This window comes from Tachyglossus aculeatus, unplaced genomic scaffold (assembly GCF_015852505.1).
Source record: "Tachyglossus aculeatus isolate mTacAcu1 unplaced genomic scaffold, mTacAcu1.pri scaffold_105_arrow_ctg1, whole genome shotgun sequence".
Classification (NCBI taxonomy): Eukaryota; Metazoa; Chordata; class Mammalia; order Monotremata; family Tachyglossidae; genus Tachyglossus; species Tachyglossus aculeatus.
In genome coordinates, this window is record NW_024044844.1 from 1,034,467 (window position 1) to 1,055,014 (window position 20,548).

Here is a 20,548-nt window from a genome sequence, read left to right on the forward strand (position 1 = left end):
TCCCTCAGCCCCACAGGACTTATGTTCGTATCTGTAAATCATTCATTACTATAAATGCCTGTCCCCCGCTCCTTAACGGTAGCTCACTGTGGGCAGGGAATGTGTCTGTTATGCCATTTATAGCGTGCTTTCCCAAGGGCTTAGCATAGCGTTCTGCAGGAAGTAAGCTCTCGGAAAATAGGATTGATTCATTGATCGATTGATTGATTGTCTAAAATCAGGTGCTACCACAAGATGCCTAAAGTCATCCCATCAGACATGTCCAACGTCTACACGGTGATGGAATTCCTCCTGCTGGGATTTTTCGGAGGTCCGGGAGCTGCAGCTGGCCCAGGCCACACTGTTCTTCCTGGTCTACCTGGCGGCCCTGACAGGGAATCTCTTCATCGTCGCCGTCACTGTCCTTGACCGGCGCCTCCACACCCCCATGTACTTCTTCCTCAGGAACATGTCCGTCCTCTACCTCTGCTACATCTCCGTCACCGTCCCCAACTACATCCTCAACTCCCTGAACGACCGTAGAGAAATCTCCATCCTGGTCTGTTCGGCCCAGATCTTCCAAGTGGTTTTCTTTACTGTTTCAGAGCTGTCCCTCCTCACGACGATGTGCCACGACCGCTACGCTGCCATCTGCCGAACGCTGCTGGCGAAAGTCTAAACACCATGCCATCCTCGTTCACTTCAAGTTTATCCTTTACTCCCTTAACTCAGCCCTCTCTTCTGCCAGACAAAACTATTTCTCCTCCCTTATTGACACCCATGCCCATCACCCCCGCCAGCTCTCCCGTACATTCAACTCCCTTCTCAGGCCCCCGGTTCCTCCCCCTCCTCCTTCCCTCACCCCCAACGATCTGGCCTCCTACTTCATTAACAAAATTAAATCCATCAGGTCCGACCTCCCCAAAGTCTCTTCCCCCCTTTCTCCAACCCCCCGGCTCTCAACACTCTCTGCTACTCTCCCATCCTTCCCAGCGGTATCCTTAGAGGAACTCTCCTCCCTCCTCTCAAGTGCTACTCCGGCCACCTGTGCTTCTGACCCCATTCCCTCTCATCTTATGAAATCTCTCGCTCCATCCCTTCTCCCCTCCTTAACTTCCATCTTCAATCACTCACTCTCCACTGGTTCCTTCCCCTCTGCCTTCAAACATGCCCATGTCTCTCCCATCCTAAAAAAACCCCTCTCTTGACCCCACCTCACCTTCTAGTTATCGTCCCATATCCCTCCTACCATTCCTTTCCAAACTCCTTGAACGAGTTGTCTACACGCGCTGCCTAGAATTCCTCAACAACAACTTTCTCCTCGACCCCCTCCAGTCTGGCTTCCGTCCCCTTCATTCCACAGAAACTGCCCTCTCAAAGGTCACCAATGACCTCCTGCTTGCCAAATCCAACGGCTCATATTCTGTCCTAATCCTCCTCGACCTCTCAGCTGCCTTTGACACTGTGGACCACCCCCTTCTCCTCAACACGCTATCTGACCTTGGCTTCACGGACTCCGTCCTCTCCTGGTTCTCCTCTTATCTCTCCGGTCGTTCTTTCTCAGTCTCTTTTGCAGGCTCCTCCTCCCCCTCCCATCCTCTTACTGTGGGGGTTCCCCAAGGTTCAGTGCTTGGTCCCCTTCTGTTCTCAATCTACACTCACTCCCTTGGTGACCTCATTCGCTCCCACGGCTTCAACTATCATCTCTACGCTGATGACACCCGGATCTACATCTCTGCCCCTGCTCTCTCCCCCTCCCTCCAGGCTCGCATCTCCTCCTGCCTTCAGGACATCTCCATCTGGATGTCCGCCCGCCACCTAAAGCTCAACATGTCGAAGACTGAGCTCCTTGTCTTCCCTCCCAAACCTTGTCCTCTCCCTGACTTTCCCATCTCTGCTGACGGCACTACCATCCTTCCCGTCTCACAAGCCCGCAACCTTGGTGACATCCTCGACTCCGCTCTCTCATTCACCCCTCACATCCAAGCCGTCACCAAAACCTGCCGGTCTCAGCTCCGCAACATTGCCAAGATCCGCCCTTTCCTCTCCATCCAAACTGCTACCCTGCTCATTCAAGCTCTCATCCTATCCCGTCTGGACTACTGCACCAGCCTTCTCTCTGATCTCCCATCCTCGTGTCTCTCTCCACTTCAATCCATACTTCATACTGCTGCCCGGATTATCTTTGTCCAGAAACGCTCTGGGCATATTACTCCCCTCCTCAAAAATCTCCAGTGGCTACCAATCAACCTGCGCATCAGGCAGAAACTCCTCACCCTGCGCTTCAAGGCTCTCCATCACCTCGCCCCCTCCTACCTCACCTCCCTCCTCTCCTTCTACTGCCCAGCCCGCAACCTCCGCTCCTCCACCGCTAATCATCATCATCATCAATCGTATTTATTGAGCGCTTACTATGTGCAGAGCACTGTACTAAGAGCTTGGGAAGTACAAATTGGCAGCATATAGAGACAGTTCCTACCCAACAGTGGGCTCACAGTCTAAAAGGGGGAGACAGAGAACAAAACCAAACATACTAACAAAATAAAATAAATAGAATAGATATGTAAATAAATAGAAGGGGGAGACAGAGAACTAAACCAAACATATTAACAAAATAAAATAAATAGAAAAGACATGTACAAGTAAAATAAATAGAGTAATAAATATGTACAAACATATATACATATATACAGGTGCCTACTTCACGTGTGATCCAGCGTGGCTCAGTGGAAAGAGCACGGGCTTTGGAGTCAAAGGTCATGGGTTCAAATTCCGGCTCCACCGCTTGTCAGCTGTGTGACTTTGGGCAAGTCACTTAACTTCTCTGTCCCTCAATTACCTCATCTGTAAAATGGGGATTAAGATTGTCAGCCCCCCATGGGACAACCTGATCACCTTGTATCCTCCCCAGTGCTTAGAACAGTGCTTTGCACATAGCAAGCACTTAACAAATACCACAATTATTATTATTATTATTATTATTATTATTATTATCCATCATCTGGGGCACAGCTAGTGGCCAACAGGATGCCTGGCATACCCACAACTCAGGCCCCATGCCACGATTTGGGGCAGGGGTTGGCATGGTTTCCAGGCCAAGTCCAGTGTTGGGCTCACCTGCCATGATGGGCAGCCCGGTTCCTCTACCACCCCATCCCTAGTGCTTTGATGCCAGGGAAAAAGAAAAGAAAAAAAAATATATGGGGCACCTGTCCTAACTGCTTCACCGATGCCCGGTTTTGGCTTCTTTCCACCCTGACCCGGAGCTTAGTGCAACGTGCAGCAATAAGAATAAAAATCATCGTACTTGTTAAGCACTTACTATGAGCCAGGCACTGTACTAAGCACTGGGGTGAATACAAGCAAACTGAGTTGGACAAAAATCCCTGTCCCATGTGGGGCTCCCAGTCTCAATCCCCATTTTACAGATGAGGTAACTGATGAGGCACAGAGAAGGGAAGCGATGACGATGGTATTTGTTAAATGCTTACTATGTGCTGGGCACTATACTGAGCGCTGGGGTGGATACAAGCAAATCCAGCTGGACACAGTCCCTGCCCCATGAGGGGCTCACAGTCTTAATCCCCATATTATTCATTCATTCACTCAATCGTATTTATTGAGCGCTTACTGTGTGCAGAGCACCGTACTAAGCACCTGGGAAGTACAAGTTGGCAATATATAGAGACGGTCCCTAACCAACAACGGGCTCACAGTCTAGAAGGGGGAGACAGACAACAAAACAAAACACGTGAACAGGTGTCAAGTCAACAGAATAAATAGAAGACAGATGAGGCCCAGAGAATAATAATAATGATGGTTTTTGTTAAGTGCTTACTATGTGCAAAGCACTGTTTTAAGCACAGGGGAAGATACAAGGTGATCAGGTTGTCCCACATCCATTCATTCATTCAATCGTATTTATTGAGCACTTACTGTATGCAGAGCACTGTACTAAGCGCTTGGGAAGTACAAGTAGAGACAGTCCCTACCCAGCAGTGGGCTCACAGTGTAGAAGGGGGAGACAGGGAACAAAACCAAACATATTAACAAACTAAAATAAATAGAATAAATATGTACAAGGCAAATAAATAAATAGAGCAATAAAAATACGGAACGCTTCACGAATTTACGTGTCATCCTTGCGCTGGGTCCATGCTAATCAATCAATCAATCAATCAATCGTATTTATTGAGCGCTTACTATGTGCAGAGTACTGTACTAAGCGCTTGGGAAGTACAAATTGGCAACACATAGAGACAGTCCCTACCCAACAGTGGGCTCACAGTCTAAAAGGGGGAGACAGAGAACAGAACCAAACATACCAACAAAATAAAATAAATAGGATAGAAATGTACAAGTAAAATAAATAAATAAATAAATAAATAAATAAATAGAGTAATAAATATGTACAAACATATATACATATATACAGGTGCTGTGGGGAAGGGAAGAAGGTAAGATGGGGGGATGGAGAGGGGGACGAGGGGGAGAGGAAGGAAGGGGCTCAGTCTGGGAAGGCCTCCTGGAGGAGGTGAACTCTCAGCAGGGCCTTGAAGGGAGGAAGAGAGCTAGCTTGGCGGATGGGCAGAGGGAGGGCATTCCAGGCCCGGGGGACGACGTGGGCCGGGGGTCGATGGCGGGACAGGCGAGAACGAGGTACAGTGAGGAGATTAGCGGTGGAGGAGCGGAGGTTGCGGGCTGGGCAGTAGAAGGAGAGGAGGGAGGTGAGGTAGGAGGGGGCGAGGTGATGGAGAGCCTTGAAGCCCAAGGTGAGGAGTTTCTGCCTGATGCGCAGATTGATTGGTAGCCACTGGAGATTTTTGAGGAGGGGAGTAATATGCCCAGAGCGTTTCTGGACAAAGATAATCCGGGCAGCAGCATGAAGTATGGATTGAAGTGGAGAGAGACACGAGGATGGGAGATCAGAGAGAAGGCTGGTGCAGTAGTCCAGACGGGATAGGATGAGAGCTTGAATGAGCAGGGTAGCGGTTTGGATGGAGAGGAAATGGCGGATCTTGGCAATGTTGTGGAGCTGAGACCGGCAGGTTTTGGTGACGGCTTGGATGTGAGGGGTGAATGAGAGAGCGGAGTCGAGGATGACACCAAGGTTGAGGGCTTGTGAGACGGGAAGGATGGTAGTGCCGTCAACAGAGATGGGACTGTACCTCGTTCTCGCCTGTCCCGCCATCGACCCCCGGCCCACGTCATCCCCCGGGCCTGGAATGCCCTCCCTCTGCCCATCCGCCAAGCTAGCTCTCTTCCTCCCTTCAAGGCCCTGCTGAGAGCTCACCTCCTCCAGGAGGCCTTCCCAGACTGAGCCCCTTCCTTCCTCTCCCCCTCGTCCCCCTCTCCATTCCCCCATCTTACCTCCTTCCCTTCCCCACAGCACCTGTATATATGTATATATGGTTGTACATATTTATTACTCTATTTATTTATTTATTTATTTTACTTGTACATTTCTATCCTATTTATTTTATTTTGTTGGTATGTTTGGTTCTGTTCTCTGTCTCCCCCTTTTAGACTGTGAGCCCACTGTTGGGTAGGGACTGTCTCTATATGTTGCCAATTTGTACTTCCCAAGCGCTTAGTACAGTACTCTACGCGTAGTAAGTGCTCAATAAATACGATTGATTGATTGATTGATTGATCTGCCACCCCCTGCGCTACGACCTCATCATGGACAGAGGGGCCTGTGAGAAGATGTTGGTCGCCTTATGGCTCAGCAGGGGGCTCTTCGGGGCGATGCACTTGGCCGGGACGTTCACAGTAAACTGCGAGACCAACGTGATCCAGCAGTTATTCTGCTATGTCCCCTCCTTACTGAAGATCTCCTGCTCGGAAACGCACGTTGTCATTGACGTCAGCGTGGCCGTGGGTATCGGCTTTGGTTTCGTCTCCCTCGTTGTCTCCTACGTCCGCATCTTCTCGGCCGTGATGAGGTTCCCATCCACCAAGAGTTGGGCCAAAGCCTTCTTCACCTGCCTGCCCCACCTCGCCATCGTCACCCTTTTCCTCTCTACCGGAGCCTTGGCTTACCTCAAGCCCGTGTCAGATTCCCCCTCGAATCTGCTGGTGTCCGTGTTCTACTCCGTGGTGCCCCCCGGCCTGAACTCCTTCATCTACAGCCTGAGGAACGGGGACATGAAGGCCGCCTTGGGAAGGGGGCTGCGTGTGACAGGGTGGTCCTGAGGAAGTGGGATGCACGAAGTCCTCCATGGGGAGGGGACTGGGTATGGCAGGATGGATCTGAGAAACAGGGACGTGCAGGCCGTCCTGGGGAGGGGGATGGCTGTGAGGGGATATTCCTGAGGAACGGGCACACATGAAGGCCACCACAGGGAAAGGGGCTGAGCATGAGAGGATAATAATAATGATGGCATTTATTAAGCGCTTACTATGTGCAAAGCACTGTTCTAAGCGCTGGGGAGGATACAAAGTGATTAGGTTGTCCCACGTGGGGCTCACAGACTTAATCCCCATTTTACAGATGAGGGAACTGAGGCACAGAGAAGTCAACTAACTTGCCCAAAGTCACACAGCTGACAAGTGGCAGAGCGGATTTGAACCCACGACCTTTGACTCCAAAGCCCGGGCTCTTTCCACTGAGCCACGCTGCTTCTCAGGATGGTCCTGAGGAAGAGGGCAGGCCGCCCTGCGGAATGTGCTGGGTGTGAGGAGATGGCCCTGAAGAACAGGGATATGAAGTCCGCTCTGAGGAGAACTTTGACTAAGATCCATTTATCAAGACTCAAATAAACCTTTCCACATCAATTTGCCCCCTCCTACCTCACCACCCTGTTGTTCTACTACAACCCAGGCTGCCCACTTCACTCCTGTAATGCCAGACTACTGATTGTACCTCCATTTCGTCTACCTCACTGTCGACCCCTCACTTATGTCCTGCCTTTGGCCTGGAATCCCCTCCCTCTTCATGTCCAACAGACAATGACTCTCCCCACTTTCAAAGCTATATTGAAGCTACATCTCCTCCAAAAGGCCTTCTGCGACTAAGCCCTCTTCTCTCACTCCCTTCTGCGTTGTCTGTGCTCTTCGATTACACCCTTTATTCGCTCCACCTTCTGCCCCGCGGCACTTATGTCCTTATCTGATATTTAGTTATTTATTTATATGGTCTGTCTCGCCCTCTAGACTGTCGCTCATTGTGGGCGGGGAATATGTCTACCAACTCTGTTATACTATACTCTTCCATGTGCTTAGTACAGTGCTCTCCACATAGTAAGCGTTCAATCGATATTATTAATTGATTGATTGATTACTGTCCGTCTTATGCCATCGAGTAATTTCCGACCCATAGCGATGCCATGGACATATCTCTCCCATCTCGCCCCACCTCCATCTGCAATCGTTCTGATGATGTAGAGTTTTCTTGGTAAAAATCCAGAAGTGGTTTACTATCACCTCCTTCCACGCAGTAAACTTTGGTCTCCACCCTCGACTCTCCCCCATGCCGCTGTTGCCCAGCACAGATGAGTTTTGACCTGTAGCAGATTGCCTGACACTTGCTCGCCACTGCTCAAACTACGAATGGAAATGCTTCTGCTTGACTCTCCCTCTCGTAGTCGAGACTGGTAGAGGACTGGAAATTATCCAGGTGCGACCCTGAGAGGGGATGATTGATTACTACTACTCCAAAATGGCCAACCCTTGTTGCATCCTAAGTTGGATCCTGTACCAGACCTAAGATGGCTTCTGTGATACTGGCCACCAGAGGGGAAAATAATAATAATAATGTTGGTATTTGTTAAGTGCTTAATATGTGCCAAGCACTGTTCTAAGAGCTAGAAGAGCGCTGGGAGGTCAGACAGTATCCATTGCCTGCCCTCCCCCTGTTCCTTTGGACAGGCTCCGTCAACAGTGAGGCCCTCTTAGATTTCATTCCTCCAACCATTCGCTGGTATCTGTTAGGAAAGTGCTTTGCACATAGTAAGCGCTTAACAAATACCATCATCATTATTATTATTATTATTACCGTGTTCCAGGCACTGAACTAAGCACTGGAAAGATACAAGCTACTCGGCTTAGACACAGCCCCTGTCCCACATGGGGCTCACAGTCATAGTCTCCATTTTAGAGAGGCCCAGAGAAGTGAAGTCATTTGCCCAAGGTCACACAGTAGAGAAGCGGTGGAGGCAGGATTCGAACCAAGGTCTTTCTGATTTGTGCTCTATCCATCAGGACACACTGCTTCTCTTTGGCTTTCTCCTGAAATAAAAATATTTTTGAATGGGCGTTCCATTACCTGTTCATGTATCCTCTTGACTTTAATCTCACTGTGGGTGGGGAGTGTGTTTACCAACCCTATTTTATTTTCCTCGCCCAAGGTTTTAGTACAGTGCTATGCACACAGTAAGAGCTCAATAAATACCTGATTGATTGACTCCTGTAGACCGTAATTGTACATATACATATATATATAATTAATTAATGATTGATTGATTGAAGATGGCATTTATTAAGCGCTTACTATGTGCAAAGCACCGTTCTAAGCGCTGGGGAGGTTACAAGGACATGGGGTTGCCCCATGGGCGGCTCACAGTCTTCATCCCTATTTTACAGATGAGGGAACTGAGGCACAGAGAAGTGTAGTGACTTACCCTGTCACACAGCTGACAATTGGCAGAGCCGGGATTCGAACCCATGACCTCTGACTCCAAAGCCCATGCTCTTTCCACTGAGCCACGCTGCTTCTCCATGTAATATAATGATAATATTATAATTATATTATTTATATTAATGTGTGTCTCACCCTCAAGTCTATAAGCTCACTGTGGGCAGGGAACGTGTCTACAAACTGTTGCAGTTTATATCATACTCTCCCATGGCCTTAGTACAGTGCTCAGCTCAATAAATACGATTGATCGATCAACTGTCTGCAATCAGGTTCTATCACAAGATGCCTAAAGGCATCCTGCCGGACGTCGCCGAAGTCTCTATTGTGTTGAATTCCTCTCACTGGGATTCTCAGCGATCCGGGAGCTGCAGCTCGTCCAGGCCGCGCTGTTCCTCCTGGTCTACCTGGCGGCCCTGACCAGGAATCTCCTCATCGTCACCGCCCTCGACGGACGCCTCCACACCCCCATGTACTTCTTCCTCAGGAAACTGTCCGTCATCGACCACTGCCTCATTTCCGTCACCGTCCCCAAATCCATGCCCGTCTCTCAGACGCAGTGCCACTCCATCTCCTCCCTGGGCTGTGCGGCACAGGTCTATCTGGTGATCCTGTTTGCCAGCTTTGTTTACTTCGTCCTCACGGCCATGTGCTACGACTGCTATGCCACCATCTGCCTCCCCCTGAGTTACGAGGTCGTCAGAGCCCCAGGGGTCAGTGAGAAGATGGCCGCCGCCTCCTCGCTCAGCGAGGGGCTGATAGGAGTCGTGTTTGTGGCTTCGACCATCTCCTTGAGCTTCTGCGGGTCCAACGCCTTGACTCAGTTCTTCTGCGCTGCCCCGTCCCTGCTGAGGATCTCCTGCTCCGAGGTCCACGTCGCCGTTGACATGAGTATCGCCGTGGCAGTTTGCTTGGCTTTGCTCTGCTTCATGCTCATTGTCGTCTTGTACGTGAGCATCTTCTGGGCCGTGCTGAAGATGCCGGCCGCTGAGGGCCGGGCCAAAGCCTGCCTCCCTGCCTCACCTCGGTGTCGTCACCCTCTTTATCATAACTTGTTTCTGTGCTTGCTTGAAGCCACCCTCAGATTCCTCCTCAGCTTTGGACCTGCTGGTGTCCCTGTTCTACACTGTGGTTTCCCCCCACCCTGAACCCCCTCAACTACAGCCTGAAGAACCGGGATGTAAAGGCCACCCTGGGTCTTCTCCTTGGGGAAACGTCTTCCATCATGAAGAGAAAATGCCCATTCCCCCGTCAGACTGACGGTGGACACTGGTAAATAACCCCAGGATGAGTAATGATAATTCCAAGAACAGTGGCATTTGTTAAGTGCTTACTATGTGCCAAACACTCTACTACGAGCTGGGGCAGATACAAGATAATCCAAACCCATATGTAGATCACGGTCTAAGTAAGAGGGAGAACAGGGATTGAATCCCCATTTGGTAGAAGAGGGAACTGAGGCACAGAGAAGTGAAGTGACTCACCCAAGGTCAAGAAGCAGGTAAGTGGTGGAGCCGGGATTAGGACCCAGGTCCCCTGCCTCCCAGGCCCTTAGTGTGCATTCTCCCCCATCTAGACTCTAAGCTCGTTCTGGGCAGGGAAAGTACTAATTCTGTTGCATTGTATTCTCCCAAATGCTTAGTACAGTGCTCTGCACACAGTAAGCACTAAATAAATGATTGATTGATTGATTGATTATTCCTTCTACATGATGCGTGGAAGGGCAAATACATCAAGCTGGTTGTTGGGTGGGGATTGTCTCTACCTGTTGCCAAATTGTATTTTCCAACCGCTTAGAACAGTGCTCTGCACACAGTAAGTGCTCAATAAATACGATTCAATGAATGAACTAAGCGTGGTAAACAGGAGACCCTCGTTTCCGCAGACCAAACCAGTCAGTCAGCCCAGACGCTTTTTTATGGTATTTGCTAGGCGCTTACCACGTGCCGAACTCTGTACTTAGTACTGGGGTAGATTCAAAGTAATCCGGTTGGACACAGTCACGTGGGGCTCACAGTCTTCATCCCCATTTTGCAGCTGAGGGAACTGAGCCCGGAGAAGTGAAGTGACTTGCCCACAGTCACCCATCAGACAAGTGACGAAGTCAGGATTGGAACCCAAGTCCTTCTGACTCCCAGGCACATTCTCTCCCCACTAGGCACTTCTTCTGGTGGTCATCTTCAGTTTTATGTCCCACGAGTGACACAGGAAGTAACATCTGAAATCGAAACAGTTTGACCTGGGATCGATTTTGCCTCAGGAACAATTCTATCAATGATATTTTCACCCAAATTATCCAGGATTGTATATTCAGTCAATTATCAGTCAATCAGTTAATCAATGGAATATAGTGAGCACTTACTGTGTGCAGAGCACTGTACTAATTGCTTGGGAGAGTCCAATACAACAGAATAAGTAGGCTTGTTTCCTGCCCAAAATGAGCTTACAGTCTAGAGGGGAGATTGACATCTATGTAAATATAAATATAAATCAATCAAAGGATTTTATGGAGCACATACTGTGTGCAGAACACCGTATTTCCCACCGTCTAGACTGTAAACCTGTTATGGGCAATCAATCAATCAATGGTATTTATCGAGCGCTTACTATGTAAAGCTTAGCTTAGGGCTTTGGGTCATGGGTTCAAATTCCGGATCTGCCAATTGTCAGCTGTGTGACTTTGGGTAAGTCACTTAACTTCTCTCTGCCTCAGTGACCTCATCTGTAAAATGGGGATTAAGACTGTGAACCCCTGTGGGACAATCTGATCACCTTACAACGTCCCCAGCGCTTATAACAGGGCTTTGCACATAGTAAGCGCTTAATGAATGCCATTATTACTATTGTTATTATTAATTATTATTATTATTGTTATTATGTACAGAGCACTGCCCTAAGCGCTTGGGAGAGCACATAACAAGAGAAGCACAAACGTTCCCTACCCATAATGAGTTTGCAATCTGGGGAGGAAGAGCAGGGAGCATATCCACTAATTATGTTGTATTGTACTCTCCCAAGCGTTTAGTACAGTGTCTGGCACATAGAAAGCGCTTAACAACATGGATCAGTGGAAAGAGCCCAGGCTTGGGAGTCAGAGGCCGTTGGTTCTAAACCCGGCTCCACCACTTATCAGCTGTGTGACTTTGGGCAAGTCACTTCACTTCTCTGGGCCTCAGTGACCTCATCTATAAAATGGGGATGAAAGACTGTGAGCCCCACGTGGGACAACCAGATTACCTTGTATCTACCCCAGTGCTTAGGACATAGTAAGCGCTTAACAAATACTATCATTATTATTATTGCTATTATTATTGTCATTATTATTAACAAACACCTTTGATTCACCTGTCATTCTTCCCTCGTGACCCCACCTGGCGATCGGGTAGCCAATCAATTAATCAATCAATGGCATTTAAACCTGCCCCTTTTTTTATCTCTCTGACCTTCCTCATCCACTGAACTTCAAGTTTTCTCCCTCTAAACCCTCTCACCCCACTCCCTGGCTTTCAAAATTATTCCTTGTTTCCCTGCTTCCCTTCCCCTCCCACCCCTCAACAAACCCCAACCACACCCCTCCATGACCCCTGGAGCTAAATCCATAAAGCACCCTAGCATTGTAAAACTGTAACGGGGTGTAACTGAAGAAATACTTCTGGTCAGGGCTGTCCACAGGGGTGGGTCCAATCATCCAAATCGTTAATCGCATTTATTGAGTACTTATTGTTTGCAGAGGTTTGTGCTAAGTGCTTGGGAGAATACAATAAAACAGAGTAGGTAGACACATTCCCTATCCATTCATTCAATCGTATTTATTGAGCGCTTACTGTGTGCACAGCACTGTACTAAGCGCTTGGGAAGTACAAGTTGGAAACATATAGAAACGGTCCCTACCCAACAACGGGCTCACAGTCTAGAAAGGGGAAACAGACAACAAAACAAAGCATGTGGACAGGTGTCAAGGCATCAGAATAAATAGAAGTAAAGCTAGATGCACATCATTAACAAAATAAATAGAATAGTAAATATGTACAAGTAAATAAATAGGTGTTGAAGATGGAAGTTAAGGAGGGGAGGAGGGAAGGGGCGAGAGATTTCACAAGATGAGAGGGAATGGGGTCAGAAGCACAGGTGGCCGGAGTAGCACTTGAGAAGTGGGAGGAGATCTCATCTGAGGATACTGCTGGGAAGGGTGGGAGAGTAGCGGAGAGGGTTGAGAGCAGGGGGGTTTGAGAAAGGGTCCTAAATCAATTAATCGCTGGTATTTACTGAGCACTTACTGTATGCAGAACGCTTTACTAAGCAGAGTACAGTAGAGTTGGTATTCATTCAATCGGATTTATTGAGCGCTTACTGCGTGCAGAGCACTGCACTAAGCGTTTGGAAGTACAATTCAGCAACAGAGACAATCTCGGTCCACAGTCTAGAAAGGGGGAGACAGACATCAAAACAAGTAAACAGGCATCAATAGCATCAATAGAAATAAATAGAATTAGTGATATATACACATCACAGAGCTTTGCACATAGTAAGTATTTAACAAATCCCAAAATCATTTTTATTATAATAATAATTATTATTATTATACACATCGTTGATATAAATAAATATAATTATAAATATGTACATATTACCCAAGTGCTGTGGGGTGGCGTTGCTCCCCGGGGTTTCGGGGGCAACTCTCGGGTTCTTACCCTTTCCGGGTCTTCGGACGTCTCCGGACGCAGGCCGCGCGTTCACACCAGGAAGAGTCAGCCAGAGGTCCAAAGCTTGGTTGCCGTTTATTTGCTATCAGCGATTACATGGTTAATGAAGAGAGAGGGAAAGAGAGAGAGAGAGAAAGGGAGGAAGAGAGGGCACCTGTGTGTGCGTGTGAGCTGCGTGCGTGCTTGCACCCCCCTTGTCTTGTTCGTCTCTTATACCCCCCGTTGCCCGGGGGCAGGATTTTCTCAGGCCATGTAGCACACTCACTCGCCACCCTCCAGCCACTAGCCTAGCAACAGCTCTGTCCATCACGAAGCGTTTGCTCTGGCTGGCCCCCAGCCACCCGTTGCCAACCATTGCTGGCTGTGGATATGGCCTTGAGGTTGCCTCCGAGCTTTGCAGGTGCAAGGTTGTTTTTCTTGCCCTGGTCCCTTTATCTCCTGTTGTTGAGTCTGTTTGGCTTTGAGCCGTTGGGTACGGTTTGTGTGCACATACTCCCTATCTTTCCCATGCTCCCCACGTGTCCCCCTCCCGTTATGGCGGGGACCGCTAAGGGCGTCCGCGCAATGGGAGCATCTCGACCTTAAGCTCGCGGACCACCCGGGCAACAATGGAGCAAAAGAGACGAAGGAGGCACGGGAGGCACATGAGCAAAAGTAAAACCCCCCCAGTGGCGGCAAGGACCGAGACCAGCCAAGGGGCCAATCCCCCGGGCATCACGCGTTTAATCCAGTCCCAAAGTTCCTCCACCGCGTCCTCCCCGCGGCCTAGGTCGTCCCAAGCCTTGGGGAAGCGCAGCGACTGGGCGTTGAGCTCGTCAATAAGGCGGCACAGTTCCTGTAACTCGCCGGTCACGTTGGCGGCCAGGAAAAGTCCCTCCATGTGTTTCTTCACTCCGTCCCAGGAGGCAGGGAACGAAGAGTCGGTGGCGTTGCATCGGAGCGGAAGCACGCAGACATGCCGATACCGGTAGTCGCATTTCACCGCCTGCCGTAGGGACAGGAGGCGAACCTCGTCGCCGAGCGTCTCGATCACGTGCTCAAGGCCGAGCAGCTCCTGCTGCAGGGAAGCGTCCAGGTGACGCTGAACCCCCCACGCCAGTTGGGTGGAGTGCATGAAGGCCGAGAGCTGAGACGCGAGGAAACCAGTCCGATCGTACAGATTCAGGATTTGCCATTCCTGGAAGGCGGAAAACGCGAGGTTCGCGATACCCAGCATGGCCTCAAATAATTCCCTGCGGGTGCGCAAGCCGCGCAAGCGGGTCGCTAGGGTGTGCCACCGATGGTCGGAGGCCTGGGAAAACCAAGGGTCAGCAGACTTAACGGGTATAAGGGTGTAGCGGGGCCGCCGGACCAGCCAAACGGCGTAATCTGCCGCACCCTCCGTGGTCATGGGTCACGCCTGAGACATAAGGACGCATCGTGAGGAACCCGTGCTGGACAAGGAAAAGTCGCCATAAGCTGACCGGGAGGCAGTAAGGTTCCAGCTGGGATCAGTACTTGGGCAGGCTATAAGCGCGTAAGGGGCAGGGATAAGGGCGTTCCCTTGAAAGACATAATCATGGTCGGTACAATTGCCCCGCAAGTGCAGGGAAACGTTCAGACCCTCACGGAAAATAATACGATACACTGAGAAAGGGTAATCCTGGCACGTCGCCCCGTCAGGGCAGGCGCACGAGCGGACCCGGACGGTCGCGGTGGGGGAGCGCAGGGAAGTAAAGGCTTTCCAGAGACCGGGGTGATGCGTCCCCCACGGTAGCGCGTAAAGCCCTGGGGCGGCCGCCTCTGTATATGTGCGGTCCCCAATGTGGGCATCCCAGGAGAGCAGGAGGGTACCGTTATCACTATGGGGAATACAGCGGAATATGCCTGTGGAACAGTCAGTTAGAGGCATCCAAACCCCACCCCGACCCTCGGCGCACATTCTCCCGGGACCGGGGAGCAAGCTCACATTTCGGATAGGGCCAAAATACCCCCCGCTTCCCTCGCTGGAGTTTGTGCCGCCGGGGGTGCACTGAATTGCGCCGTGGATCCCCAGCAGGGTAAGGTTTCGGTGTGTGGGATGCCCCTGACCTTGGGGAATGTCGACTTCCAGTGTAGAAGTAAAATTTAGCAACCGCAAGCAAGATCGGGTCACCTCGGGCCGGTCCGAGAAAGCCCCATTGCCGGTGTACCAGCATATGGGGGGACCAGTGCTGCGCAAGATAGCGCCCCGAATACGGATGTCATGCTGGTCAGTGTCTGGGGACTGACCCTGGTGCTGGCCCGTAAGCTTGGTCACATTCCCTTGAAATGAGAGTTGGGGGGAGTCCTCCCTCCAGGAGACCATGCGTAACAAAGGCGCATTGGCGAGGAGGGCCCACCTCCAAACCCCGCTCTGCTCCTCAACATCCTTCAGGTGGCTATTTACCAGAGCAGTCCAGTTAATCCACGTCCCGGCCTCCCTCCCCACCGCGCCCCCGGGAAGAAGAAGGGGAAGGGGAAGGAGGGGGAGGAGGAGGGGAATCAGGGCGCAGGGACTTCCCCTGCGGCCGGGCATCGTCTTCCACGACGAGGCGGAGATGTCGCGAGGAGATCCAAACAGGGCCGTCACCTGTGGAGATACAAGCATATCCTCGACCCCGAATTAGTACCGGATCAGGACCGCGCCAATCGCCCTCCACAGTACGCCACATCGCTCGCCCCATAGTGCGGGCGTGCGGGTGGTGGCGCTGGGGTTCCACGGTCGCGGGCCTGTGGCAGAGTTGCCGCATGGCGGGGGAGAGTCCCGTCTCCCGATCAACAGATAGGAAGTTATGGGTGTACGTTGCCTTGTCTAGGGCGTACTGCGTGACCCGCTTCCCCACCCCCTGCTTCTGCAGGAGAGTTTTCAGCGTCCTGTTTGCCCTTTCCACTATACCTTGACCGTTAGGGTTGTAAGGTATCCCGGTAACATGGGAGATGCCAAAGGAGGAGAAAAAGAGGGACATGGCTTTGGAGACATAGCAGGGGCCATTATCCGTCTTTATCTCCTGGGGTGTGCCTATAGTGGCAAAGCAATGGTACAAATGGTTTTGCACATGTTTTGCGGCTTCTCCTGCTTGGCGTGTCGCCAGCATGAATCCGGAGAAGGTGTCAATGGTCATATGAATCGTGGAGGTCCCCCAGTGGGTGACATCCATTTGCCACAGCTCGTTGGGCGTGAGCCCCCGGGGGTTCACACCCGTCGACCCTGCCGGCCGTGGGGTGAATGGAAGACAGCGAGTACAGCGCCGGACAATAGACCGGGCCTCCTCTCTAGTGACCCCGTACAGCCGACGGAGCGAGGTGGCCGGGAGATGGAACTCCCTATGCGCCGCAGCCGCGGCATCCAGCCCCATTAGTGACGGCCCTGTGGGGTGTAGGCTGGCATCCACAGTTCGGTTGCCGTCAAAGATCGGCCCTCGTCCGTCCGTGTGGGAACGGACGTGCATGAGGTATACCTTACATTCCCTAGCCGCTACAGCAGCCTGAAGCTGAGAGATCATGTTCCCAATCTCCGAGTACCTGTCGAAAAGTATGGAGGTTTCGATTCGCCGGGCAAGATTAACGGCATACAGGCTATCCGAAATAATGTTGATCGCCTGGGGGTAGTTAGTCATTGCCCATATGATAGCGAAAAGTTCATTCCGCTGAGTCGAGCCGTATGGCGTGTCGAGCACCGACAAGGCACCGGTGGTCTGATTGAAAACTGCCGCCCGGTGTTCCTTGGTAGCGTCCGTAAAGACATTGTCTCCCCCGACCGGAGTATCGGAGATCACCCGAGGGGTCAGAATGTCCGATCCCTCGTATAAGTGGCTAAGAGTCAACGGGGAGCGTTCCGTAAAGGTGGCCTGCTGTAAGAGCATGGCCCACAGGAAGCTGTCCCTGGCTATCGCCTCAAGGTCTCCCATGGCTATCCCGACATGGACTATAGGGTAAGTGGCCGAAAGCGCCACTACCCGCTGTATGGCGTTCTGGCAAAAGCGACCGAGAAGCTCAGTCTCCTTTGGGAGAACACGGGAGGGGTTTCGAGGATAACACCATTCGAGAATCTCGGTCCCCTGGTGTATAGCCGCGAAAAGGCTACCCTCCCGAAATATCGTGACCTCCATAGGGAGGTGGGGTTCAGCTCGACAAGTATGGCTACCCGCCAACCGCTGTGTGATTTCTCGGAGTGCGCTTTTCGCGGACTCCGTCCATTCGCGGTGCGATTTAAGATTGGGGTCTCCTTTTAGGAGATCGTACAGGGGTTGCATGAGGGCGGAGGGGATGGGCGTTCTCGCGCGCATCCATTGAATCCTCCCTACCAAACCCTGCATATCGTTTAACGTGACATATTTTCGGGGGTCAATTTGGGGTGGTCTTTGAGTCACCCGGGTCTCGGTGACGTCAAACCCAAGGTACGTGTACGGGGCCGATTCTTGTACCTTCTCGGGTGCTACGAATAAACCCTGGGCTGCGAGGGCAGCCACCACTCGCCGGGTGAGCGTCTGTACCTGCCCTTGATCGGGCATACCCAGAAGGATGTCGTCCATGTAATGGACGATCGTCGCCCCTGGGAATTCCTTGCGGAAAGGGGCGAGTATCTGCCCCACGAACCACTGGCATATGGTGGGACTACAAGACATGCCCTGTGGCAGCACCTTCCATTGGTACCGGAGTGCCGGTTCCGCGAAATTCGGGCTCGGGACAGTAAAAGCAAACTTCACCCTGTCGTCAGGGTGTAACGGGATGCTGTAAAAGCAATCCTTAATGTCTATGACGCGGATCTGATGAGTTTTTGGAATCATGTTAGGGGAGGGCAATCCGGGTTGTAGGGGTCCCATTGGCACAATGAGCGCATTGATTTTTCTCAAATCCATGAGGAAGCGCCACTTCCCTGCGGCTTTCTTTTTTATAACGAATACGGGGGCGTTCCAGGGGCTGAACGATTCCTCTAGGTGCCCCTGTGCAAATTGGAGCGCAACTAATTCCCTCAGTGCCTGCAGCTTGTCCTTGGTCAGGGGCCACTGGTCCACCCATACCGGCGGGTGTGGAAGCCATACCAGTGGGGGTGTGGACAAGCCCCGGAACCCAGTGGCCCCACCTAAAAAGGATCAGCTTCATCTATAAGGTGGGCTCCCAGCCCCTGCAGCACATCTCTACCCCACAGATTCATACGGAGCCCTTGAACGCACAGAGGGACGAACGCACCTTGCCTTCCCCGGCAGGACCAAATCAACGGACGGCCCGCCTCTCTTGCGGCCTGCAGTCCCCCTACGCCTTGCACCCCCATCGAGTGGTTTGCTAGTGGCCACTCCGCCGCCCAGCAGCAATCCTGAATAACGGAGCGATCGGTGTCCAGAAGCCCTTTAAGGGGCTTTCCCTCAACTAAGAGGGTCCGCCACGGTTTATCAAGGGTTATTTCCTGTATTATTCCAATAGCTGGGGGCGGGGGATCAGGGGGTGGGGGGTCAAGGGGCGTAGCGCGAGCAATGACCATTCCCGATCCTAGGTATATACCATATGGATGATGGTTGGTGAGGGGAATCTTCCCGGGCCCTTCCCCCCGTTCGGATGTATGAACGACCCCTGCCGCCCTTGTCCGAAGCCCCACCACTAGGGCCCTCCAGGGGAGGGGCTGTATTGGGACGTTTACAGTGTCCCCGGGTCGGATTTCCACTGGGGCCAGGCATCGGACTTCAGTCCAAGTGGCTCCTGGGACCGAAGCCCCTGGTACTCCTCTTTCCTGCCCCGCTTCCTCCTTGTCAGTCTGGCAGGTCGCGTCAAACTTACGAACGAGTCTCTCTGGCCCTTGAAAGGCCGCACGGAGGATACCGTGTATAAGAAAGTCCACGTCCTTTAACTCCCCCGGGTGGGAGTCTTCATAGGCCGTCATCTGTTCCCCAATAACGTCCCATCTCTCCTCCGTGATCCCGGAATCAAGTATCCACGGGGAGGTCATAGTTACCTTCCCTATAAATTCCCTTATTGTTTTCAGCTCAATTTTTACCCCTTTACTTTTCAATATCTTGTAACAGTGCCGGGTGTACAATTCCTTATCTTCTGGCTTATATATGGGCAGCGATCGTACTGTCCCTATCTTCCCGCCTGACCTTTAGCTACCAGGCCTACGGGGCACTCTCCCTGATCTTCCCCTATGGGGGTACCCGAGCCCCACGTTGGGCGCCAGTCGTTGCTCCCCGGGGTTTCGGGGGCAACTCTCGGGTTCTTACCCTTTCCGGGTCTTCGGACGTCTCCGGACGCAGGCCGCGCGTTCACACCAGGAAGAGTCAGCCAGAGGTCCAAAGCTTGGTTGCCGTTTATTTGCTATCAGCGATTACATGGTTAATGAAGAGAGAGGGAAAGAGAGAGAGAGAGAAAGGGAGGAAGAGAGGGCACCTGTGTGTGCGTGTGAGCTGCGTGCGTGCTTGCACCCCCCTTGTCTTGTTCGTCTCTTATACCCCCCGTTGCCCGGGGGCAGGATTTTCTCAGGCCATGTAGCACACTCACTCGCCACCCTCCAGCCACTAGCCTAGCAACAGCTCTGTCCATCACGAAGCGTTTGCTCTGGCTGGCCCCCAGCCACCCGTTGCCAACCATTGCTGGCTGTGGATATGGCCTTGAGGTTGCCTCCGAGCTTTGCAGGTGCAAGCTTGTTTTTCTTGCCCTGGTCCCTTTATCTCCTGTTGTTGAGTCTGTTTGGCTTTGAGCCGTTGGGTACGGTTTGTGTGCACATACTCCCTATCTTTCCCATGCTCCCCACGGGGTGGGAAGAGGGGTAGAGCTAAGGGAGTGAATCGGGGCGATGGAGGGGAGAAGGAGCTGAGAAAAAGGGGGGCTTAGTCTGGGAAAGCCTCCTTGAGGAGGTAAGCCTTCAGGAGGGATTTGACATGACATGGTAGATGTGAAGAGGGAAGGTTTTTCAGGGCAGGGTGTGGGAAAATATGACAGAATCAATCAATCAATCAATAGTATTTCTTGAAAACTTACTGTGTGTATAGCCTGTATATTTTGAGGGTTTTAATGGTATTTGTCAAGCGCTTATGACGAGCCAGGTACTGTACTAAGCATATGGGACAGTAGTCAGCCAGTCAATCATATTTATTGACCACATACTGTGTGCAGAGCACTGTACTAAGCACTTAGGAGAGTATGGGATAACAATATAAGAGACACATTCCCTGCCCACACAAGCTTACGGTCTACAAGAAGTGACTTGCCCAAGGTCACATAGCGGATAAGTGGCAGAGCC

General features: G+C 51.5%; 1 pseudogene; it reads right to left on the reverse strand.

The window, feature by feature from the left end:
• Positions 1–4,084: 4,084 nt before the first annotated feature.
• On the reverse strand, positions 4,085–4,144 carry LOC119922517 (annotated as a pseudogene).
• Positions 4,145–20,548: the final 16,404 nt, after the last annotated feature.